Here is a 16,947-nt window from a genome sequence, read left to right as displayed (position 1 = left end):
ATGAAGAAAGTCCCTTTCGTAAAGATAAGGACTGCCAAAGGGACCAGTAAAATAGTTCAAAAAAGGCAAGGTGCTCCACGCATATTTAAGAGATAAAAAAATGCAAGAGCACAAAAAGGACAAAGTCAGGGTGTAAATGTTGCCCAAAGTTCTTTTAAATTTAAATGATAAACTGCTTATTATTAAAGTTTTGCGTAATACATAAAGGACAGCTCTAGAATACATTATCCTTACATTTGTTAGAGACAGTAACACAACAGGGATTGGTGAAGGTGAGATTGAAAGAAGCCAGACTAAGTATCAGATACCTGTATAAACACAAATTCAGGTAAAATGTATTAACACTGTAACACCATGCAAAAAGAATTTGTTTAGACTTCCATGTACATTATACTTTATCATATAACATATCATATAGTAGTTGGTTTAGGGATGGTAGCAGTTGGTAGCAGTTTTAGCACTGCTACTTTCTTTCTGTCCTTTTTTTGACATTGGTAGAATGCAAATCCACAGCACAAGAGAAATTGAAAAAAGGATTGCAGGTTTTAATTTTAAAAGGTGGCACGTGCCAACCATGTTCATATGTAGCATCCTGAGCACTTTATATGTAATCTATGTAAATAGGAATAGTGTGCCCATCCATAGTGATGACGTTTTTAATGCAGCCCTATTCATTTTGCATTTGTAAATCTGGTCTCCCTACCAAAGAGGGACTTGCTTTTCAAAATAAATACACTTCACATGTATGTTTCAATGTTTAGCAATGATATGGTTAATCTGGTAACTAAAACTGTACTTTATATGCTAACCCCACCTAACACTTTACTCAGATGTTCTTCCCAGGAAATAAAGCGCCTTCCTCTGGGTGGGGGAAGCATCTATATCTGGAATCACAAACATCATGGACTTCTCGGATGCTATAGATGCCCCAAACACTAAATAAAATCGACATGTAATTAAGTTTTACGTGTCAGGGAGCAACACAAACTGGGATTCTGCTTCCATGTTACATCATTCAGGGTGCATTCAGAAAATGATAATCTATGTGTCACCGAAAGGGTCAGGAACGGAAGACGGACAAAATAATCACATGCAGAGAAAACTGAAATAACGAAGTAGGGGAGCTGTGGCGCCAGCCGATGGGGGTCAAACCCCAGTACAACGCTGCAATAATTACACGTGCTTCCATAAGATGTTTTTTATTTCCAATGAGAACATTAGTATACAATAGCATCCTAGATTCACCTAAATCAGGGGCAGACTGGTTGCCCCCCAGGCTGGTTCCATTTCTCCAAGCAGTCTCATGACTTTACAATTTTGGGGTCATTTGATTCCTTATTTACAGGTTTGCGGCTTTCTATTTTCAGTTGCAAAAAGGTTGCAGTACAAAATTACATTTATAAATATGAAATTGAATATATAATAGAGAATTAAATTTAAAATCCTGGTACTGACATATAAGGCCATCCATAATACTGTTCCTCCATTTCTGACCTCATTAGCAAATACTCTCCTACTCGTTCCCTATGTTCTTCCCATGGGCTAAGCAGGGCCGGCCCGACAATGGAGCCGAGTGGGGCAACCGCTCCAGGCGACACTTTTGAAGGGGCGGCACTTTTGAAGGGAGGCACTTTTGAATGGGCGGCACTTTTTTTAAAGCGAAAGAGAGAGAAAGGGGTGCCGAGTGGTTTTCGCTTACCAAGCTGTCAGTACCCGCTAGGCGCCCCTCTCTCTCTCCTCTGCGGCGAGTCTCCCTGTGCGGTCTCGGTGCCGGCTTGTAATGCTAAGTGCCGAAAGATTACCTCATTTCCGGTGCTCAGCATTACAAGCCGGCACCGAGACCGAACAGGGAGACTCGCCGCAGGACTACTGAAAGGTAAGAACAAGGGGGGGGTAGGAAGGGTAAATAATAGGGGGAGGCAGCAGGGACGGAGGGAGAGGAAGGGTAGATAAGGGGGGGGCGGCATTTTAAAATTTGCCCCAGGCGGCATTTTGCCTTGGGCCGGCCCTGGGGCTAAGGCTCTCCTCCTCGCTTATTACCTCTTCCTTTTCCCATCTACAAGATTTCACTCGGGCTGCTCCATATCTCTGGAATCTACTTCCACCGAACCTTCAACATTCACCCTCCCTCCCAACATTCAAGAAACATCTAAAAACCCACTTCTTCAGAGAAGCCGCGCCATCTTAGCTGGTAGAACTTCCCTGTCATCGATACAACCCCCACACTACCTCTCACCCTTTCTCTGTGCCTTATGTTTGTCACCCCATTCCCTCTAGATTGTAAGCTTGCGAGCAGAGCTCTCTCCACCAAATGTATCGGTTTGTCTTAGTCTGTCAATTCTGATCTTGTCATATCCCTTGAATTTATGTATTGTATTAAGCGCTGCGTAAACTGTTGGCGCTATATAAATAAAAGATAATAATAAGTAACTCTTCCGACATTCACTTATTAGGAAACACAACTTTAATGATTAAAAATAAGTAAAAAGTACAAGTAAGAATAGTTCACAGAAGTGAAGTGCTACTGTCTGGACATGATTCGTGGATGGAGTACTAACGCGCAGTAATGCCAGTAAAGATTTCTGTATGGAAGAAGCACAGTATCAACTTAGGGACTGAGCCCCCATCACAAGCCATCATGGTAAGCTCCCAAGTTGCCCTCCATGGTAAAAAAGCTCTCCCCCTCTCTTCCCCAAGAACTTGCAATGTTAAAGAAGCACAAGGTCTGTGGACCCATGTATTCAGATCCCACATGAAAACAATGCATTAGTATGGGGCATGGTGCGACCCCAGAAGGCCAATAACTGAAGTATTACAACTAATGTTTTTATATCTAAATGGTTTCTGCACAGCACTGAGAATGTTTTGAAATATTAATTTTAGAATTCCAAGTTGCTTCCCTTACTGATTCAGACTAAGCGAATGCAGACAGCAGTTGTCATTCATTCAGTGTTTTCGCAGTGATAGACAACGTTTCCTCCTCTATAAAGGAGATGTTAATTTAATTTCCCGTAATGATCTGGAGTAATAAGCGGTCTCTTAGACCACGTACAAATCCTCTCCCTGCTGATCAACTGAAGTAGCATCTCTATGTGTCAGCAATCAGCTGAGAGGCATCACAAAAGAAACCTTGTATCTTGAAATCATAAGGCTTAGTGGCTCTTTAAACAATCTTGCCATCTCTCCGTCCTTTATTCTGTGTCCCAACTCTTCTGGAATTCTAGTCATCTATAATTTTCTCTTGTCATTAGCCAAATTGAAATGGTAATTTTCTGAGTGACTTTGTCTTGCAGCTCTTAAGCTCGAGACAAGTAGTTAGCACAATGTACAATGCATTCTAAGATGGAGCTATTGAGGCTGACCCATTAGCTAGATCAAAAGTGCCTAGTAAATTATCATTTGTCAATATTCAAGTGCTTCGCCTTTATATTTATAGTGCATTTATTAAAAGGAGAGCTGAATTGTTACGCTCTGACATATTGCAAAGACATGACCCCAGTGATCTCCAAGGAGGGGACATTTTGCCAACACCAGATAGGCCAGTGATCCCTGGTGCTCCCGGCGGGCAGTTAGGCAGTCAATATCCAGGACATTTCTGTGCCTGACAAGAAGGGAAGGGCATGGGTGAAAGATTTAACAGTATCTAAATAATATATGATAGTCATCAGGGTATGGAATCATACCACATAGTAAGAATCTTATATACCTTGTTATTTTGAAATATTGAATGTGGGTGCAAATGAGGTTTGAAGGGTTTATTCTCTTTGCTCTTGCTCCAAGTTTTGTCAGCAATGGCTTTAATGTCATCACTACTTAACCACTACTTAGGAAAAAAAACTTCAGCGCTAAAGATGGGTGTGAACTTCCCTCAAATGAAATTATTTCAGCAAGCAGTCAATGCATTGCCAATGACCTGTTAATGCTTCTAAAATATCTTACTTCATAAGTCTTGCATTTAATCAATAATTATCCCATCTGTTAATCTGGGCCACCTGGGTATTTTGTGAATATACCCTAAAGGATGAGAGAATACACAAGGGCCATAAGAAGCAATAATGTTTGTTTTTATTTTTTTGTTTTTAAGTTTGAGATTTAATAACTCCAGTTCCATTTTATGTGGCATTCCGTTTCAATCAGATAGAAAGATTTTTTAGAATATTATTGGCTTGCTAAATCCTCAATATCCTCCAGAATGACATTTTATTGTTAGCGCAATCATAGGGACATAACACCAAGGTTTCGGTATGATTGGTGCTAGTGGGTAATTCCCACATTATTTGCGTTGTCTACTTGTTGAGAACCAATTGTGCCCTGTTATGAAAGCTGCAATTTCCTGGCTGGTTAAAGGCAATTTATAGCAAAGGCAGGAATGTCATGTTTTACTGTATATATCGGAAGCACATAATGGTCTTCATTGTACACAGCTGAGCAACTAGTCTTCCTGTTTGGCTATTGACTGCAATTCCTGCCATGACACTGCTTGTAGGGTGAGCAGTGTCAGCGCTCAGGAGTCACCAAGGTCACCATAAGGGATCTGGCCTCTCAGCTACTTTTTAAGGTTGTTTCCTTGTAATCAACTTTAAACATTCCACGGTAATTTGGTAATAAAATGTTGTTGTCTGACTCTTTCAAGAAGGAGTGTTTTATAGAAAGAACTTAATAAAATCAGCTAATACTTTGTACTATCACAATTACCCAGCCAGCATACTGAGCTTAGAACAGCTGATTTTTATCCTGTGAATTCAGCTCCACCATGACTTTCCTTTTCTAGACTCACTGACTGGCAGTAAAAATCAAAACCTAGCAATATAAACTTTCATAAAACTATAGAATTTGACTGCATATAAGAACCAATCAGCCCATCTAGTCTGCCCATTTTTCCTGATGTAGAGACTAAGACCCCTTTAGCCTTTTCTTGTGTTTGGTTCACGATAGCCTCACTAGATTAGCCTCTACCACTTCTGCTGAGTCTGTTCCTTTTATCCAACACCCTCTCAGTAAAGTGAAACTTCTTTACATTACATCAAAGCTTCCAACTAGTCATCAGTTTATTATAATTCTTTGAACTGGTGGTTTTTGCAGGGTTTCATAATGACATACACAAAGAACAAAAAACGATGGGCAAAGTATGGCTTTCATAGCTTTAAGGGAAAAATAAGTTTATTGTGCCTTTAAGACAGGGTAGTTCAAATCTTGTCAAAGATTATTAATTAAATGGTTAATTTCACATCTTATTCCCCATGAAATGATACAAGAGTCAAAATGTGAATACACAGATCATACATGATGTCTCCAGTTGTTCTTTATTGCAAGAGCCAAAGGCTTACCTGCTGCTGTCTGCATGTATCCTGCTAGTGTACAAAGCCGCCTCTCACACAGACCGCTGGGCAAGAACAGAGTCACAACGGCCAAAAAACAGCTCATTACCAGGAGAGCGCACCCGCCAGAGCACAGCACAGCACTTGTCTGGAACGGCAAACAAGAGGTTACTGTCACAAGTCAGATCCAAATCATACACTTAACAATATGTCAAACTGTTACATTTTAACAAAAATATACTTAAATATTCCTGATTTCTGCGGATATCGAAAACATCATAATACATCTTTGTTGTCAAACAAAAATGTAAGGAGGTGCACAAAACCAACATATCATTTAAATAAAATATACTATATATTTGAAAAGATATATTAAAGTCCAAAAGAAAGCATATGCTTTCAGAAATCACAAATAATGTCAGTCAAAAGCACAAAAATAAAAAATAAATAAATAAAAACAGAAAAATAAGCAGTGACAGGGGAGGTGTTCCAAGGAGATCCCTTGCCATTTTGACACTATGCTTTGCTGTCACAAGAAAATTTGGAAGAGGCAATTGCAACTCATATTAACATCGACTCCTGGCACTTCAGTTATAAAGAGCGTTGGGGTAAGAGGGCGAGATGGAGGCATTCCACATATTACTGATAGCTAAAAGGTTCATGAATATGCTTTATTCATGGTAGCCCTGCACCAGCATGAAGAGTAGAGTTGTGGTGTCCCAGAAACTCTTGTACACAAGCTGATATGATCGGTTTACTATTATTAACAGGATCCCTGTTGCCCTCTTTTTTACTACTTTTTAATGTTGTTTCTTTGTGGGTTTTTTAACCACTAGAAAGCTGGAGCTCTCATTTCCTGATGGAGAAAAAAGCCATGGCGGGTATCAAAGCCATAAAGACATTGTGTACTATCTGAAACAATATTAAACTTTTTTATAACCTAGTTTGTGAAGAACCAGCAGAGCAGAAGATGCATTTAGCGAAGGAAGTCATTTTCTAAATATATAAATCTTACAGGTAGTGTTCTCTAGCGCATTACACAAAGCAGATTTATCATTGTATTCTTTCATTTGAAGGTTAAAGGAAATACAACACAGCAAGTTTTAGGACTCATTTTTAGGTTTCTATGGCAACATCCTATCAGTACCGACTTTTGCTTGGCAAAAAATTATGAATGAGACAAATAAATACATTAAGATTTTTTTCAGGGAAGAGACACATACAATCTGCCCCAACCTGCATCCTGCAAGGAACTGCAGGTTCTCCCCACCTCCATGCACCAACTCCTCATCATCACCCCTGCTACAATCAAATCTTCCCTACCCTAGCAGTTCTTCTCTAGATAGAGTAGAGCCCTCTTCCCCTTCGGTGCCAGTATGTCTCAGCAATTGTATTACCAGTATTACTGCCAATTTTGTACATTGTCTGTTTTAATTGCTGTTGTTAATTTTCACTGTTACAATAGTGCTGGAGCTTTATATATAAATGTGATAAATGTACTGTGATTGATGTTTCTAGTTCTACACTTAGTAAAAAAAAAAAAGTGTTAAAATTTAGCATAATAGGATGCAAAAAATACAAAAAAACACCATCAATGGTTACTAAATGGTTACTAGCAGTCTCTCTTATAGCGGTAGGAGAATGGTACCAGGAGTGCACCAGATTGGCTTCCACAGACAAGTCTGCCTCTAGGAAACCACAAAAATAGCTTAAAAGCCTGACCTACTCAATTCCTGTTAATCCTTGTAATGCTTTGCAATGTGTTTGACTTGTGTTAGTGGTATTACTACTCCCAATAGAGTACAATGCATTTAGCAAACAAGAACAATATATATCATGCCATCTGCAGTATGTTAAAAGTCACTCAGATTTTAATAAGCAATGAAAAATCAGAAGCCAAATGAATGTCACAGAACTCTTATTTTACTGTAGTAAAATTATTTATTATCACCATAGATGACGGATGTGTAACTGACAGTGGAACTATAATTGTCCAGTGTTGGTTTGGCCTAATCTTTCAGCCAAATACCGTATTGGCTCGGATATAGGCCGCCCCCGTATATAGGCCGCACCCTAAAAGTTTGGTGCTTTTTTAAAGAAAAAGTTTTTTTCTTTAAAAAAGCACCAAAAAAACATGCTGCCACTCTGCCCCCCCCGAGATATGCTGTCACTGTCCTCCCTCCCCGAGATATGCTGCCACTGTCCGTCCCCCCCCCCCCGAGATATGCTGCCACTGTCCTCCTCCCTCCCCGAGATATGCTGCCACTGTCCTCCTCTGCCCCCCGACTGACTTACCGGAGCTGACTCCCGGGTGTCTTGCGAGGCCAGCGGGGGACATCTACGCAATACGCGTATACAACTTCCGGTGCCGGATGTGCCGGCATCGGAAGTTGTATACGCGTATTGCGTAGATGTCCCCCGCCGGCCCCGCAAGACACCCGGGAGTCAGCTCCGGTAAGTCAGGCGGGGGGCCAGAGGTAAAACGCATCGTGCGGTTAGACAACCGCACGATGCGCTTAGACAACCTCCCGTGCCGGCACCCCCCCCGTGGGAAGTGCTGGCAGGGGAGGCTGTCTGAGCGTATCGGGGAGTAGGATGCAGGTCCCCTGCACCGCTGCGGGGGATCTGTATCCTAACCCCGCTGCCTGCATGTCCCGGGCGTCGGGCGCTAGACCCCGAATATAGGCCGCACCCCCACTTTAAAGACTTAAAGTGGGGGGAAAAAGTGCGGCCTATATCCGAGCCAATACGGTAGATCCCACAGAGAGCACCCTATAGATAGAGATCAATATAACACTGAACAAAACATAAGACGGTTGTCCTCTGACAAAGATTTACATCCCTGGAAATTATCTTTCACCAGAAATGTCCCCTCAATCAGGTAGAATCTAAACAATGTTAAAGTGATACACTAGTAGATGTTCGTTGACAGGTCTAAACTAATGATCCGCAGGCCAGGACAATCTGGCACCCAGGGCAGCTGCAGCGTACAGCCAGTTGCGGGATATGCCCAGCTGCACGCTACATAAAAACGTAGCATGTTGGCATGCAATAATACAAAAGTATCCTTTGCAATAACCATATCAAAAACCTTTTATTGACTATTCGATATTATAAAAATGCTCAGGAAGTTGGGGGGGAGTGGCATATGGGGGGTATAAGGGCTTTCTGGAGGCCAAGTGGCATATAGGGGGTTAAAAGGAATATCAGGGAGGCAGAGTGGCATATAGCGGCGTATAAGGCATATCTGGGGGGCAGATGTGCATCACTGCGGGCAAGTTGGCAAATAAAAGGAAATAAAAAATAAATTTTTCTCATAGTTTTTATTAAATATGAAAAAATAGTTTACATGTGAATATTTACTAGTGTAACTTTTTTCTTATAGGGTAGTCTTATATTCTGGCTTTTTCTTTTTTTCCTAAATTAATATTTACATTTTGGGGGTCGTCTTATAATCAAATACGGTATTTTGGCATAGTTAATGTTCTTATGGCTATCTGATTCAGCCAATTTATTTTATTTCAACATTTAATTTTCTTCAATAATAGTCTGGTGAAGTTAAATGTGAGAAAAATCCGAGAGAGCGCTTCTTATGTACCAAAATGTTGGTAAACGAAAGCTTACCTTAGTCTGCACTGACCACTGAAGATGAGAAATCAAAAAAGCCAACACCTCTGCCACTGCTTTCGAACTTTCTGAAGACCTTTTACATTTAAACACTTGCCTTGAAATATTACTTTAATAAGAGCAATTGTGAATTTGCTAAATTCCTGTTTCAGCGTATATTGATTTTTATTTTAATTTACTATTTTGTGAGGCACAGTGTGAAGTTCACAGGCAAAGTGATATGTAAAAATAACAGCATATTGCTGTAAAGGGGCTCAACCATAAGAAAAACCTAGCTCACATACTCCATATTAGAAATATTCCATGGGCAAATCTCTGCTTTTTCATCCATTTTGGAAATGTGTGTGTGGGTAGTAACAGTTGTGTATTATTTATTATTATCTTTTATTTATATAGCGCCAACAATTTTTGCAGCGCTTGTGGCAGAAGGCATCAGGTTCAGAGGGTGGCAGCCCACTTGTCCAAAAGCCGGGGGTAGATCGCCTTGTTGGGAGATGTGCAATGAAGACCTCTAATCTTCCCAGCTGGCCCATTTAGACTATCCAGCAAAGTGTCCACATGATGCTGAATCCTTCTGAGGTCAAGCGATACAGAATCATACTCTGACACTCAGCAGTAAGGAAGACAACTGTTGAGGACGGGGCACTGCGTCAGGCCTAGGATAGCAGCCAGTGTGAATATGTACCTTCACACAAACAAGCTCCCAAGCAGAAGTGGTAGAGACTAGTTTAAACATGAATAGGTTAGACATATAGCTATATGGAATTTAGGGCAAGATCAGGGACTGATAAAGGTCTAAGTCTTTTGATCAGGAAAATGGGCAGACTAGATGGGCTGAACGGTTATTATCTGCCAGCAAATTCTATGCTTCTATGTAACTAAACTAATGATCTCATTGGTTGTCTTGTTAACTTACATTATAACTTTAATGTGAAATGTATCTGAGCACAATATCTCTAATTACAAAACAAAAAATATTCAGTAAAGTACTTTTGGTACAGTATCAAATTACATAGAGTTTTACATAGTATATAAAAAGCGACTACCATATCAATCCAAGTTTCGGCCGATTGCTCCATATTTACCACTTCATCATAGAAAACATCTTCATACATAACACCAACTGTTCATATGATATAAATGGAAAAAAAAAGTCTGTACTAGTGACATACAGTCAGAGTGACCAAGTGACCTGCAGCCGATCATTAATCTGCAAATACGTTTATAAGGAGCTTTGAGAGAGAATCATTGGGTGCAAATTTTTGTATGTGGAATAGGAATGGTTATGTCCATACCTGGGAACTTGTTGGTTCCATTCCCAACAGTGGGTGTTTCTGCCAACATCACGGGAAACACTGCCATTTAAAGGGGACATGTGCAAGGAGTGGGGCATGTCAAGACCCCGTGACCAGGTCCATTCTGGTTTTGACCTGGAGAACCAGAGAAGCAGCACATCTCCCAGAGTTTTCCAGGTCAAACCTGAGAGTTCCCAGGTATAGTTATAAAGACCTCATTGTGAGGTTGAAACGTTGTTTCTGTCTTCCTTTAATAAATCTGCCTGAGCTGGAACCCTTGAGTGCCTGGAGCCTTTATTTAGTTTGATCTACTGGGGAGCTGACCCTTCCTGGCACAGTTAAGCACCTGAGTTCCTTTGGAGTGTGCAGATTCCTCATTCTGGTTACCCAGTATAGTTATGTCATACAGAGAAATGGGGCAACTTTCCGTTCAGGAGGCAACCCTGGTCAACTGGCTCTGTTATATAGCGGTCGAAATGCATTCAATATGTCCTATCAGTTCTTTCCAACATATTTGCCCAATCAGAACGCACAGAAAACCCATTACATGTGCACAATCATGCACAGCTAAGCAAATACTGTCAGCTTGTTTGAGCAGGGCCCTCTTCATCTGTTCTGTAAGTCAAATTGTTATGCTATATACTACTTGTTATGTCCTGTCTAGGCTGTACAGTGCTGCGAAATATGATGGCACTATAAAAAATACATAATAATAATGCAACATTCCGTAAATATGCCCAAAGTCCTTTTTACTGTACAAAAAATACACTTAATTAGTGATCTTCAAGTGACATTGAGTCTAATTGCCCCCTGCCCCCACCCCTTCCCAGTGTTTATATGATAAAAGATCAGCTTAATCTTTGAAAATGTAGGTGGCCTCTACATGTCTTCTTTATATTATCCAATAAAATATCATGGCTATTTTCTTTCCTTTAGAGAGTGCGAGGTTAGCAAGCAACACTAACCCAAGATTGCTCCAGGTTAGACACTGCCAGAAATCACATGGCCAGCTTATACCTCACAGGCTGCTCTCCTATAACAGCTTGATAATATTGTAGATGTCCAATGATTGAGCACAGATGGCTCAGAGAGACACAAAATCATGGCATTTAATTACCACCTGCCCTGCATTTGTGCTGAGATGTCAAGCCTGGTTAGAAATACAACTTCTCTTCCCGAATCTCTCTTTTTATGATCCAGTTCTATGTAGCCAAGGTTACTATAGCACCTACCCCAATAAAACACTCTGCATTCTCCTTACAAATTGAGTAGGTGATAAATCGGACTGGATCATAACCACATTACTCTATATTGACTTTTTCTGGGTTTTCTGGGGGTTTTTTTCTACCACTTCAAAACTGTTCCCATTATTATTTGAATTTCTTCATTCTATTCTGGAGTAAGCTTCATGCAATCGCCTTTTCCACTCATCTAATAGAGTGAGTTAAAAAAATGAATACATGATGTTGTTATATATAAATTCCAGTGATGGTTGTAACAACATCATGTATTCATTTTTTATATATATATATATAACACAAGATCTACAAGTGCTATATTAGAATACTCACAGAATATCAACATATTTTACAATCTGTGTAAAAGGGACATTTACGGTTGTGTGTTATGATGCTAGATAGGGGAAAAAAGTACAAGGGCGTTTAAAGGTCTTTTTCTATTTTTTTTTAGAACTGATTTGATTACTGTTGGTACCTGTGCCAGCCAGAGCTTGTAAATCTCACATTCATATTATAAGGTAAATGCATGCATAATTTAACAGCCTAAAGGCACAGAGAAAGCAAGGAAGCAGGAGATTTGAGCACAATAACTATTTTAAGGCGCAGTGCTTTACAAACAACATCTTCCTCCAGAAACTATAGTATATAGGATCTGTTATACAGAGGCTTTTCCTGGGAAAGCCTTGGTCAGTCCTGAAATTCAAGTTGGTCATGTCATTTGGGCATCTCCTCAAGGGCAAAATTACAGCCAAACCTGTAACTGGAAGACGTACATACAGATGTCATCCTATTAGCCACTATGGGTACTATCCCTATTATTCCTATTTAGCCAGGCGTGACGGTGTATAATATCAGTGTCCAGTTTGCTACAAAAATGACCAGGTACATTCACTGCTATCTTTATAGAGCACTGGAGAGGGACAACGGAAGGGTCGGAATGCTAGTTAGACAAAAAGAATTCTGGTGAGAATTGTATAATGTCACAATTATAACAGTTAAATTCATTTCCTATAACCTGACAGTATTGCACATCCCGTAATAGATTTCATGTAAGTAAAAATGCACCAAGATTGGTGCCTTTTAAGAGTCAAGCACTTGCTCGCCATAATTTAAACCAGGGGAAGTTGTATTTTCATAAGAAACCCAGAAAGAGTACAAATCCCTCACTGTGAAAACCATTACCAAAATGGCACCGAGCAATACAAAGGGTTCATTTGGGGACTTTGAAATGTCTATTAGGACGCATCTGCCACATTGCAAATCTTGTTCCCCCCCTCAAGTGTTACTTTCAGATATTTTAACAAACACAGCTTGTTGAAACTTAAATCACGGTCGGGGACAGATATGAGTTGAGGCAATGGAATCAGTAAGTGAAAACCAACACTGAAATCCATGTTTAACAGTTTGGAGAAAATTAGTGATCTCTCCTTTTTTGCCTTTAATATGTGGATTAGCAATCCACAAAAATCTATATCAAAAAGTAGGCCTTGTTTTTTTGTGTTTATCTTTATTTTAAAAAGTAATCTGAGTGGCTAATCTGCTATAAACTCAAAAGAAGCTCAGAGTTCCAGTGCATGAAATATTTATTACCATAAATATTTCAACACCTGCATCTCTCACTCACAGGGACATAATTGTTTTACCTCTATTATGGTACGACAAATACGCTGTGACATCTCCTGGTCAATGACCACCCTGCCCACCTTTATTTTCTGTCTAGACCTGAGATGGTAGGTCTCACTGCGCTTAGGCACTGGATTATAGTTTAGAATGATGAGGCCTGGATTCAAATAACAGACAGATGTTCTATAGTTTGCTCCCATATAGATGCATCCCTCCTTTACTAGAATAGGGGTTATAGTCTAGCAACATAATTGTTATTATCTTTTGTGAGATACCGTATACACTATGGGCTCAATATGGGGAAGTGGGAAACGATATGGCAAAACCTGATCGAAGCATAAGTAAAACTGACAGTCAATGGGCATTGGAAGGCTGAGCATGACTGAATATGAGCAATGATTTTGGTCACATGGATACCAGGAAAAACTCTAAGAACCAGAACAAAGTTATTCATGATCCACCCGGAACATCAAAAAATCCCAATAACCACAAGTGGGGCAGACAGTAGAATGGTCAGTATGGAAGCCAAGGTTGGTACACAAGAGAAAGCAAATTGGGAAAAGGTACAAGCCGGGTTAGGAAGACAGAGGTCACACAAGCATCGATATGAGGTACAGGACACAAGAATAAGGCCATCCAAGGGCTAAACTAAACTGAAATTTCACAGCATCCTTAGCAGCTGCAGCAGCTTAGTGAGAAATAATTGAGTCATGTGAACAGAACCCATGTGACAGATTTCTAGGGCAAATGGGAGTTGATACACAGGTAACTCCATGCACTGATAGAGGCACAGCGTCCCCTGGTGGTCACATGTGGCTCCCAAACAATAAGCACTGGGCAGGTGGTGCGCCAGACTCGCATGCCAAGGACCGTGAGTTTGAACCCTGCTGCCGCTCACATCGCAAGCAGACACACATGGATCCGTAATATGCATATAAAAATGTGTAGTAATAGTATTGAAATTCCATCTCTTGAAATAAATATATTCAAAATACATGATAAATATAAAGGAATAAAAAGAGGGTAAAGTAAGTCTGTCTGCTCATCTTTATGATATCAGCATTACATTACATTTATTTATAAAGCGCCGGCAGATTCCGCAGAACTGTTACAGTCAGTAGAACAAATTTCACATACAAAAACACATACAGTAACAAACTGGTGCTAAGGAGAAGAGGGCCCTGCTCTTGTGAGCTAGTGGGTGGTTGAGGGGAGTGAGGCAATAAGAGCGGACTGCTTGGATGGGGATGAGTTGATTTGGTTCCGATGATGTGTTGAAGCTGCTTTCTGCAGTGGTACTCGGAATGTCGTTTCCCTCCAGTTTAACTCAAGTGTAACTCTTAAATAGCCACTTATGATGAGGCCACTTGGGAAGAGACCACAGCAGCTACATTTCCAAGCATCATATTTAGCATTCAGATACAATGATTTCTAGTGCACGATCCAGGTTAGTATGTGGTCAGTCCTGATGAGATCACATATGTTTGCTGTATAAAGTTTGGTTAATTGTGCTCTAAACGTATCCAAAACAAATGCACCAATGCACAAGCATGATTAACAGCTGCACACAACTTCAAATAATCTGCGCGCTAATAAGTGTCCCCAACCGGCGTGGGAATAGGGAGGGAATTCATATCCTGTGTCTGCATTTAGCTTCCCATCTCTCTTCCTGTCTTTGTCCGTTGACATCCTGATCCTCACTTCATTTTTTACCTTCAACACTGGCACTGGTACTGCTTATTTTAAGCCATTTAAAGTAAATGGAACCCGCTAAAACAATGTAGGAGGACACACCTGCACGGTTATTCTTCAGTACAGGCATTCTGCATTTCAGCTTTAGCAATATCCAAAACATGGTTTAAGGTCCCACATAAATATAACCCAGCATATCACCTAAGTTACAGAAGTGCAGAGTTGCCATTTTGCTATAAACGAGGACTAGAATTTTGCAGCCTCCTAAAGCAGGGAGGCTATGAGAAATCAGAGCCACCAAAACTTAGATAGCTCACTGAAACTGCCTAAAATGAATATAACTATTTTCTTGGTTTTGGGCGGTTCTTGTAAGAGAATACCGTAGCAGTGGATTTTGCAGATTAGTAAGCATGCCTATGGTACAACAAAAGCAGGGCCGAAAGAGCCCATGAGCTTGGTTCAGCGACCCACATAAAAGCTGGACGTTAGCGTGGCTTGCGTGAAGATCGGCTCTTAAGTTTACACTAAAGGTTCAATTTACAAGTATATTTTCATTTTCAGCAGAGCTGGAGTAATCAGGGGGGATTAATTTAGTCATTGGTAGTAAAACCCACTGCACTTAGGGTTTCATAACACTTGTACTGTCTTCGTGAGTAATTGTTGATACTCATACAAATTAATATGTTCCCTACTGGGCAGTAAATAAGTTGTGTTCTCAGAAGTCAATAAATCTGAGTTAGCAACAATCTGGTTGACTAAATGTGACAAGGCTGTCAGGTAGTTACATTTACTGCTCACATTTCCTAATACAATGGGTAATGCTGCAACTCTCTATGGCTTCCACTTGTATCAATTCATGAAGGTTGCATTTTTAACCTACTTTTTATTAAACAGTTGCAGATGTACCAGAATACAACTTAGTAAAGTATCCTAGAAAGTTTTAAATAAAGCCTGACAACCGTTAATATACTAATATTTTTTCAGTGTTTATTCCCTAAACGTAAAAATTGCATATTCCTCACTTCAATATCCATTGTGACGTTTCCTCTACAAGAAAGGCTGAGTTGGCCGTACACGGTCAAAGGGTCAAAGGCCTAGTTTATTTGAAGGCCAGCTTAGCAAGGGTTGCATTTCAAGTGCATCAGTGGCTTTCTGGAAGCCTACTTAGAGATGTGTGCTTCTTAGCGCATATCATTGAGCAAACGGGAAGCCAAACTGAAAAGAACACTAATTAATGAGTCAAAATGGTGACCTGGTACCTTTTTTTAAAAAAAAATCTATACTTTTTAAACTGGTTTAGTTTAGTGAAAAAGCCCTTCTTGTTCACTTACTCTCGATTTTCTCTCATTTACCAACATTAAGCATTAGACATCCAGCTATCTCCCATATTTTTTTCCCGTCCAGAAGCCTTAAATGCATCATTGTTAAAGTACTTTGTTATGCAAACTCAGTTTAACGATTCATTTAAAAAAACCTCTTTAAATGTAAAACGAGATCTGCTGTCATTGTGTATGTACTGTATGTCATCGAGCAGAGAAGGAGTCCTTGCTGTAAATTCTCATGACACAAATGAATGTTTTCTTATTACATTGTGCATTGAGCAATGAATTTATACAATGGTAACGTAACATTTAATTAAGCAGCTACTTAATTAAAAAGGTATAGCAATTTCCTAAAGGAAGGTCCTATCACATAGGCCAACCAAGTTGCTATGTCACCAAGCTGGTGGGAAAGAGCGAAGATGTGCTATTTGCGCTATTTTTGTATAAAATAAAGCATAAATCAGGTTCCAGCTCAGTCAGTCTCAGCACTCCAGCATATGAATCCGGAACGGGTGCACATGAATTGAGGCTTCCAAATCTCCCAAACAATCCATAAGAATATAGGCACAGCGAATAGCACGCAACAACCCAATAGCAAAATCCAAAAGTAGAAGTTTATTGTTGCAGTCTGTGCTAAATTAGTGTGTACTCATAGGCAATATTGCCTATGAGTAAGTGCTAGTTTAGAGCAAAACGCATTAGGCTGGGCCTGTTCACATTCGGTGTTAGCTGTAGACTCCAGCAATTAAAATGTACTTTTTGGATTTACCTTTTGAGCTGTGGAGTGCTGCTTGTTGTGCCTATATACTTATGGTGGGAAAGGGTGCCAGGT

The 16,947-nt window shown here is 40.1% G+C and overlaps 1 pseudogene; it reads right to left on the bottom strand.

The window, feature by feature from the left end:
* LOC149286055 (LHFPL tetraspan subfamily member 7 protein pseudogene) overlaps positions 1-16,947 on the bottom strand; it is a 96,875-nt pseudogene that overhangs the window by 65,494 nt on the left and 14,434 nt on the right.

The sequence above is a fragment of the Sceloporus occidentalis genome, unplaced genomic scaffold (genome assembly GCF_023333645.1).
Source record: "Sceloporus occidentalis isolate IW3139 unplaced genomic scaffold, rSceOcc1.0.p SCAF_72, whole genome shotgun sequence".
In the NCBI taxonomy this organism is placed as follows: Eukaryota; Metazoa; Chordata; class Lepidosauria; order Squamata; family Phrynosomatidae; genus Sceloporus; species Sceloporus occidentalis.
Note: the sequence above shows the minus strand (reverse complement) of the source record. Positions and strands in the feature narration are given on the sequence as shown.